This window comes from Mauremys reevesii, linkage group 13, assembly GCF_016161935.1.
Source record: "Mauremys reevesii isolate NIE-2019 linkage group 13, ASM1616193v1, whole genome shotgun sequence".
Taxonomy (NCBI): Eukaryota; Metazoa; Chordata; order Testudines; family Geoemydidae; genus Mauremys; species Mauremys reevesii.
In genome coordinates this window covers 35,747,590-35,757,574 of record NC_052635.1, presented here as the reverse complement: position 1 = coordinate 35,757,574, position 9,985 = coordinate 35,747,590, and the positions used below count along the sequence as shown (strand labels likewise).

The following is a 9,985-nucleotide window of genomic DNA, read 5'->3' as shown; positions in this document are numbered from 1 at the left end:
GGTGAAGCTTATGTATCATATGTAAACGTTGGAAAGCATTGCACATATAAACAAACTGGCAGCCTTCAGCAAGGCAAAGCTTATTTTCCTTGTTACTCTGTCTCCCTGCCTTCACAGTCTATTTCATGAATTAAGCTTTAGTACCAAAGCTCTGTAGTTGTGGGTACAAGGCATTTGGATAAAATTGCTCATAGTTATTTTAACAGTGCATGCAGGTGGTCCAGCAGGTCACACATTCCAGTCTAGGGCCCACCTCTGCCATATTTTACTTTCTGGTCAGATACACGGTTTTCATTCTGAGCTCTGCTGCTGTCCAGTAAATATACAACTTTGTTACTAACCATGCCTGCTCCAGAATGATACCTTTGTGGACACTAAAAACAATTTAATGGCATGTCACAATAGCAATTCACTCTGCTAATAGCCTGGCTCAATAATACTATATTGCATAAGCCTCCTTCAGTCTTCTGACAAATAATTCACCTTTATGCACTCTGCAGCAAGCTCCATTTCACTAACAAATATATTTTTCCCCTACACCTACAAATAAATATCCAGCATCTTTTTACTGTAACATCAGCTGTTCCTTTGGATGAGGTCAGTGGTGCTATATTTCTACTGCATATTACCTTTCTCCATCATAGCCTTAGAGACAATCAGTTTTTAATTGGCACATCAAATCATAGAGAGGGCAGAGGGAATAAAATCTCAGGTAAAAGTATGTATATTTTGATGTGCCTCGCAAGCAACAGCAGTGAAAAGTTTAAATACTCTGTATGCACAGGCGGCATTAACCAAATGTTTATGGGCTTTGCTTTTGCAAGCATAAGTATTTGGATAAACCCAAATCGCAAGATGTCGTTTGCTCAAGATGCAGCGAAAACTCACACAAGCAGGCATTCTCCTGCCATTTTGATTTCTCTATTTCTTTTTTGAGGAGACAGCACACTGAAGAAGAGCTCAGCTGAGTCTGTTGCATGTTACTGCAAAATATTTAAAGCCCCATTCCACAAAATATTTTGAATTAACCCTTTTCTTGATTTCGGGAACATTGTGCAGGTTGGCACTGACATTTTCTTTGAAAAACTAAGCTGGCCCCTTAAATGAGACAGGTTGGCTTGTCAAGTTTGGTAAAAGGATTTGTATCTTTTCACCTCTTGGTGATTTGATTCAAATCCAGCCAACATCAGTAGTGATCTACATCTTTTACCTTGTATGACTGATCGGTTGCTTCATGTGAAGTGAGTTTGGTAGTCTCAAACTAGTTCTTAGTCTATATTAAGAGAAATTCTCATTGGAAGCTGTATTCTTGTCAGTAACAGGAGAAAGGATTCAATGGATCTGGAGAGTAAACACCCTGCTTACGCTGGTCCCTGCAGATCAGGCTTAAGCCACATTGGTGGGGTACTGGGGTGAATGCTTGTATTGTATTGTCATTACCTGTGATGTACATGTTTTAGATTAAAGAAAAATCTATTTCTAATCCTTTCACCAATACTGAATTCACTTTAAAAAGACAGGGGAAATAAAGAAATCTGAGTTTACAGGTAGAAATAGACTGTCTCCTGTATTTTTCCCATTGATATTTTACCTGTTTATCCTCAGTGTATAGCCCTACATTCCTAGAAATGAGGCTCGAGTGATATATTTGGAAATAGGATCAGCTATATACACCTATTTTATTATTTATTTTAAAAGTAATTATCCCTCTGTATAACCTTAAAAAAAACAAACAAACAAAAAAACCTGTATCCTGTATCTTTAAGAACTATTCAAAAAGACAGTAAAATGTTATGGCAAAAAAAAGCCATTTTTGTAGCAGAAACTATTTGTATCGAATATCATGAGGAAAATAAGTGCATCATGACAATTCTGAACATCTTTTATGATTTGATTGTCAGTAACGAGGCCCACAGGAGAGTGATAAATGTGCAGCACAAAAAATATCTATTTCACTTAGATAGCAAATTATGCAACTCAGTGCTTGATAGCACTTGGCAAAATACAAATGTAGTTGAATGGAATTGAAATTGTTGCTCTTTGCCTAAGACACAGGTAATATCACCAGGGGTCCTGTCTTCAGATATTTATAAGAGCTAAGAGTTTAAGTAATAGTAGCAGTAATACAAAATTACCTTTAAACATTGAAAACATTTTTACTTTGTTACAGGGTGCAATTTACACTTTTCCTCTAATGGCTTATATACCGAAAATGATATACTAATGCAATTTTTCAAATTTAGTTACCTTTATTGTGTTCTAAAATTATATGCTCTCTCCTCTTCCCTGTTTGTCAGTTTTCTGATTCCATTTAATTCCATGTTCTTAGAGTTCCATAATTTATCTTCGTGTCACAGAAGTTTCATAAACTTTTTTTAAATAATACAAAATACTTGCAATAGGCTCTGACAAACAATGCTTCCAGTTCAGCTTTTTGAAATCTTTCAATTATGTTTTGAACGATTACCATTCACTCTGTTGTTACCATGAAATTTTTCATATAGTGACATCAAGCTAGGGAAGGAAAAAATGATCGTAAAAGGATATTCACTCAAAAACATTTATATTAACCTGTCTCCTCACTTATAGATTTATATTCGAGCTTATACTACATGTATGGATAGAAAAGTAAATGTAAGAAAGTCCTGTTAACTATATCTTACTGCTGGGTGAGAAATAGCTTTCTAATTCCAAAGAATTTTTGAGATCTTGAACATTTTTCATGTTCTGAATTGGGACAAACATTTGAAATATCAATTTTTTTATGAACTGAATATCTGACAAAAATCAGATTGGATCCATCAAAATGTTTCATTTTGATAATTTTGAAACATTGTGTTTTAATTTTGATTTTTTCTTCTTTAAATTAACATTTCAAATTTTTAAACAAAAAAAGTTGCTTCAAACCAAAAAAATGGAATAATAATGGAACAATGAAAATATCACTTGGATTACATACACCTTTTGTAAAAGGACCTTAACTGAAAGGCCTAACAATCTGGACTGTTCCACTTTAAACCTTTAGAAAAAAAATCTATTTAAAGTATCATTCAAAATCCAACTTAAAACTCTCTCTCACACACACACACGAAGGAAATTCTAAGTTAAGGCTGAAAAACTGGCCTGAAACCATATCCTTAAATCAACCCATCTCTCTTTAGCTTTGCAGGGAATCTTACACACTGTACTAATGCCAGATGTGCAAAAATATACAGGAATAATGGGGTGAGTTGAGGTTAATGTCACACCATATTAAATTATTCTTAATTCAGAATTTTCTCCCTGCTATGTTCAGGGTAGTTCAGCTCCTTGCTAATGTTTATTGTTGTCTAATATTTGCCTTTAAAATCATTGATGGAGAGGTCCTCAAGTTCTATGCATAGCATCTGATCTCTGGAGATTAAAAAAAAAAAAGTGTGTGAGAGTGAAAGATGTACACCAGGTACAAACGTGTAAACAGGATGTACTCTGATGAAGGTAGTGGGGGAGGTGGGATGTCTGAATAACAGAGCCAGGCCTATGCTGCACAATTTGGGTCCAGATCTGAACACAGATTTTGAACTTCCCAGGTGTTTGTTTTGCTCAACAGCTCAGGGGTGTTCAGCTTTCAGGGTTTGACTATATTGAATACCTACAGTATAGTGGAAAAATACAGATAGTTTGTGAGCCACTTGCTGTCGATAGCATTTTAATTACACTTGTGCAAACCTCAGCAGTTTCAGTTCTCAGTTTCTATTCATATGGTTTTGGCACCTGTTTATGTCTCCTATTTGCAAAGTTTCCACAAGAAATGGGCCTGATACACAGTGTTCAGCTCAGGACTCTGATCTAGAAACACGCTAAAGTTCAGAGTTGTTTGGACTTGGGGAACGGCTCATTAAAGAGCTGGGGACAAGCTGACAACTTCAAATCAGGAACTAAACTTCTCCAAAGCACAAGGAGGTACTGGAGCTCGTGTTCCATTTCAACCCATCTTTAGTTTTCACATGAAGCCATAAATCAGCTCTGACAAGGGTCACTCCAAACTTAGCCCAGGTTTAAAGAAATGCTTGCTACAACAGTTTCATCCAGCTCTCGATGGTCAAACCTCCTTCCCCGCCTCTGGGTCTGATCTCTGGTGTAACTAACTCCATTGACTTTCTTAATAGAGTTATTCCTAATTTATGTTAGCCTGAGAGTAGAATCAGGCTCTCTTTTACCCGCGAATGCGAATTTTACACAACTGGAAATATACCAACAGTTTTGATCATCAGTATCTGAGCAGCTACTCTTTTACTATACTTTACAGATGCCATTTCTGCTATTTATTCATAAAAATACTGGGAGGACAGGGAATGTGTTGGAAAGGACTTGCATAGGGATTGACAGGAATGTGTTGTTCCATTTCTTTACTGCCTGGCAAAGTGAAGATAGTTTAACTTTTGTGCAACATGCTGAATGTGCCGTCTTTCTCGCAACCATTTATGGTAAAATATTTGCTGCTTTTGCTTTTATTACTTAACTGAGAGAGGTTGACATTGTGGATTGAGAGCTGCATTGTCAATACTGTGCAGATCCAGGATATTCTGTGAAAAGATGAGTATACCTATCTAGGTACATATATGGCCCTTATCACCTATACAGGAGGCTTGCTATATAGATTTACAACCTCAGGTTCATTTGTGTGCATTTTTATCATTGCTCATTGACTCTCTTCCAGCTTCTCTTCTGCCTTAGGGGGAAAAAAAATATCCCAGACTCTGTTACCATCCTAGAGCTTTACAATTTTTCTTATCTCCCTGAAAATTTCCTAACCCTCAAGGGTGAGTTGTATTGGAAACCACTGTAGTCCTTCAAGAGTCCCTTCCTGCAGAAGTTTACAGGGGCAGGATTATAATAATTTCAATAACACTTTTTTTTAAATTGCAAAATGAACACAATGCCAAGTCACCTGGCTACAAGCATCATTTATTAAAAAACACTACACAGTTCATACTGAGCAATGAAACAAAATAAAATAGAAAAAAGGAAAGACAGAGTTCTCAATACATTGAAACTGAACATAAACGCCTTGCCTAGCTCCTTGGACAAAGACCTGAGGTTGAAGAGGGGCCTAACATTTGGCCCAACACTGCAACAGACTCAAGCTCTCTCTGACCAGAATGGGGAAGCAAATTCCAGAGTTAAAGCATCTCTCTACTGAGGAAACCCTGACTCTACCACCTAGACATTTAAAATCTGAGGACTGTTAAAATAAGCACCGCAGCTGACGTCAGCTCTCAGTGTCTCAGATATGGGTATGTACGGATGCATTACAAATTCAGGTAGATGTAGGTCAACAGAAAGTCAGACAGCCAGGACTCAAGCTACATAGGGGGTTAGTGTTACATTTCAACCCCTAAAAGTGAAAGGAAGCAAGTTCAGTTGGCTCAGCACTAGCAAAAAGCACTCCTTGCAGTGAATGTACCTATGTAGTCAGGCAGCTACATTCGCTACCAGCATAAGCTTCAGAATGATTTCCAATGGTAGCTCCATGCAGAATGCAATGCAGTAATGCAGTTCACATCTCTCAAACTCGGGGATAACTGTGGTCAGGTCCACCTCAGAGTCAAATGGAAAAAAGGTGCTTTTGGTCACCAGGGCTGTCTGGGAATTGGGTGTCTAGAGGAACAGCAGATTATGAACCTCTTTTCAAACCCCCTCAATAGTCGGGTAGGCTCAAGATACACACATACACACACACTCTCTCTCTTCAAGACTCTCTTTCAGCTTTTCCGGACAGTGCTACAGCCAACTCTTTCTCATCTCCCTTGGCCAGGCACTGAAAAATCAGAGCCACTGCACCATCTGTGTTCCATGAGAAAGTGATGGGTAGAGTTTGTAACAGTTTCCTACAAGCTGTGTGTCATCTGCATACAGACGGCATCACAGCCAAACTATTTTGCAGTCTATCCCAGCAGCCTTACACATACGTTCAATAGGAGAACAGCAGAACAGAACCCCACGCAAGACAGACAAAGCTGCCTTGGGGCACATTAACACTACCAGAAAGGAAAGAATGGAACCACTCAGGAGCGATGTTGATTACTTCAGCCCACTGCAGCTCAAAAAATTTGCATGCTCATCAGCATCAAAACAGGTTCTCAGATATACAGCCTATATTATTATTATATATTACAGAAGCAAGCAGAAGCCCCAAATAAAACTGGAAACCGATTGTGCTAGGTGCTGTACAAACACCTAATGAGAGACAGACTCTGTCCTAATAAACTTGCAATCTAAATAGACAAGAAAGACAGAGACTGAGAGGGGAAACAGAGGCAAGAAGGGGTGAAACAACTTGCCTAAGATCATACAGCAGGTCGATGGATGAACTGGAAATGAAATCTAGGTCAGCTGACTTCCAGCCTAATGCCCCATACACTAGACCACACTGCCTATAGTCTGTGTGGTGCCTCTTGAAGGTTGCATTAATAGCAGCATGTTAAAAATGTACTCTAATCGGTTAGCTTTGTGGCCCACTGTCTTGTACTGAAAACTCCCAAGCAGGAGGTACTGGTTTGCAATGACTGAAAATTCTTGCTTGTCAGTCTGACTTGGTGAAGATGGTGTTGTTATCTGCCTTTATAGTAAGAGTAAAGGAGTGGAAGGCAGGGTGCACCACGCCTTCAAACACACCCTGGCTGCTTCCTCCCTTTCAAGGCACAGCATGAATTCAGCAATGATAGTTTTTGCCACCTGCAGTTGGAGTGGCAGGGCGATGGGGGAAGAGAACAACCGATGGAGGAGGACAGTGTCTTACAACCTCACAACCTGCTTCCCTTTGTGCAGCAATGAGTTCACTGGGTGTCAGCAGAATCCTCCTTGCACAGATGGACGAGGAGAGGCTACTCAAGGGGGCCTTGTGGCCCACACAAATGATCTCTTCCCTCCCCAACACATGCTTGTTGTAGCAAACAAAACTCAGCAGAACTAATAGCCAAGTATGATTTGCAATCAGTCTTCATTTAGAGTCAGGTTCTTTCACTCCTGCTCTACGAACAGTGTTTTTGTGGATTAAAACAACATCATGTTAATTACAGTTCTATATTACCTTTTCTTGTTATGGCACGTTAAGCTTCCTCCTACTTTATAGTGCATTAGAAAGCCAATAACTCTGTAACAATTTAGATTTCCATTAGAACCCCCACAGAATTACATTTCCATCCTCAGTGAAAGGAACTTCCCTTCCAGATAAGGCATTAAATATGTCTTCATAACCTTCACTATCTTATGGTTTCGATTCTGTACCACATTGTGCCTGGGCTCTAATGCCATGGTATCCCCAGTGTGATTCACACTATCTCTTGACTACAACTCCAATAATACACACTGTCACCTTCAAAGCTGGCCCACCTTTCCCTTGATGAACCTCTTCAGTACCCTGTGGATACACGACGTCCAGAAAAGCTCTATAGACCTATATTATATGCAGGGCCGGTGCAAGGATGTTTCGTGCCCTAGGCGAAACTTCCACCTTGCGTCCTCCCCCGCCCGCACCCCCGCCCTGAGGCGAGCACCCTCCCTCCCCTGAGGCGCGCGCCCTCCCCCCCCGTTGCAGCTCCCCCCTCTGCCCTGAGGCACCCCCATTGTGACAGCTCCCCACCCCCCACCCTCCGCCCTGAGGCACCCCCCCGCCCCAGCTCACCCCTGCTCCGCCTCCACCCCGAGCACGCCGTCGCTGCTTCACTTCTCCCGCCTCCCAGGCTTGCGGCGCCTAAGCTGATTGGCGCCGCAAGCCTGGGAGGCAGGAGAAGTGAAGCGGCTCATCCCTGCCCCGCCTCCTTCCGAGCACGCTGTGCCACACACACCCCTTACTTGCTGCAGGAGGCCCTCCCTGCGCTCCCCTGCCCCAGCTCCCTCCACCTAAATGCCAGCGGCGACTGGGGCGGCCCAAGATCCCACCGCTGCGGTCGCTGCCGAAGAAAATGGCGCCCCCCAAATCCCAGCACCCTAGGCACCGGCCCTGATTATATGTGCCCTCACATTCGCATCAAGTAGATGCCTTTGCATTTAAAATTCAGCCCTTGAGTGTGCTTTGCTTAAGAACACTCAAAGGGTTAAGATTACATTCATATTGTACAATACTGATACAAAGTAGTGTCTATGTACTCCAGTTACACACTAGCTAATTCATTTTCTGAACCCTTATATCAGCATGATGTGTTGCCCATGAACTCCAATTATATGTAATGTTAAACTTTGGTTCGGATATACAATATTAGGTATACACACTGTAGTGTAGTCAGCAGTCCCTTTCAGGACTGCATTACAGAACTCGGTATGTAGGAAGACCCTGTACAAGCAGCAGGGCCAGTGTTTTAGATCCAGAAAGAACCATAGGGACTGTCTGTGGCAAGCAGCCTGAATAATGAATCTATTTTATATTTAGCACGCCATAAATGAGGGACACTACAGGCACATTGTCCAATATGGGCTGCTCAAATCGATCACTGTGAACTATACTGTACATACATGTATATTAAGCAGTCTTCACCCCACTATTAATACAGTGCAGATTTAATTTGTAACATTTGTAATATCATCTTTGGGAGCCAGACCTGAAAGCAATATTTATAAGGACATGTTGAAAGATCCCAGGTGATTATTGTGGGAATTCATCCAGTGAACACCCAGGACAATGTGTATTATAGACAGTCTTATCCTGATGATAGAGAGTAATTTCCCAACGAATGTTACGAAATCTACATGTCTGCAAGTTCTGCATTGGGCTTCTAACCATGAGAAATTATTCCCATGAACAAGAATGAGACAGGACCAAGACATTCCATGTCAGCAGAAATGTCCTTCCTTTCTCCCCCACTCCTCCGCACATCCACATTTCACAAAAATTTGGTAGGGATTTCCATGACTCACTTAGCAGTAAGCCATCTTTCATGTGGATTGCTTTGCTCCTGACACTTACCATAAGAGAGTGAAAATCACATTTTTTTCCTTTTGCTCAAGAGGTGAACTCACTAGTGTCTATTGCTTTTATATAGTATAACAGAGGACTCAGACATAGGGATACATCCTCAAAGCAGTGTGAAGTAGGTACATGCACAATCCATTCAGTACATAATTGGATTTGCTGCATTCCTTTTGTGCACGCAGAAGTTTAACACACAGAGGGACTGCAGTATATTGGTGCATAGAAATATAGACAGTCTAGTCCCATGCATTACTAACTAGGTAGAATAAGCAACATACCGACAACTGAATTATAGTTGCACAGGCTTCTTATAAATAAATATTAGCTAAACCACACACAGGGATGGACAGATTTGTAACCCACTCAGATGCTACAGTGATGGGTAACATATAAGTGCCTAGATACGCAAGTGCATTTTAAAATGGCTAGATAGACAAAATAACATTGTAAAGATAAACTGCAACTGGATACAGAAAGAGCATAGGGGAACAAATAAACAATTTTTTCTAAGAAAGAAAGAAAGAAAGAAAGAAAGAAAGAAAGAAAGAGAAAGAAAATTCCCCTACAGGTTTAGCCGATAATGTCAACAAGCATCATTCTTACTGCTCTCTCAGTATATGTCAAGCCCTCTATTGCTTCTAATCTGTTGTAAGCTATATTCTCTATAGACAGATGTAACACCAGAGGAGAACATTAAGACCACCTATTCATATTTTTTTGACATATGAAGTACAGTCAGACCTCAGTAGGACTGTAGCATTGGCACAGAGTGAATCTGATCTTATCTAATATGCAGTCCCACATAAAGCAACTGCTGAGCTGTACAAGAGTCACATAAATATTAAAATGTTCAGAATGGTTAACTCATCAAATGAGCGGCCTATCTGTTCAGACGGACAGAAGGACTGAGGAATACATCATGCAAAATCTTGAATTTAGAATATTTTGAAGAAATATTCCAAGAAAGGGACACACAACCATAGCACACTCGTTACATATGTGTTTGCTGCTGGCTTTTAAATTGAGGGCTACATC

At 40.5% G+C, this 9,985-nt stretch overlaps 1 protein-coding gene across 1 annotated transcript in view; it reads right to left on the bottom strand.

The window, feature by feature from the left end:
• The window catches only part of TSHZ2 (teashirt zinc finger homeobox 2), a 259,899-nt gene that overhangs the window by 178,023 nt on the left and 71,891 nt on the right, over window positions 1-9,985 (bottom strand). The gene's annotated exons all lie outside the window — the stretch shown is intronic.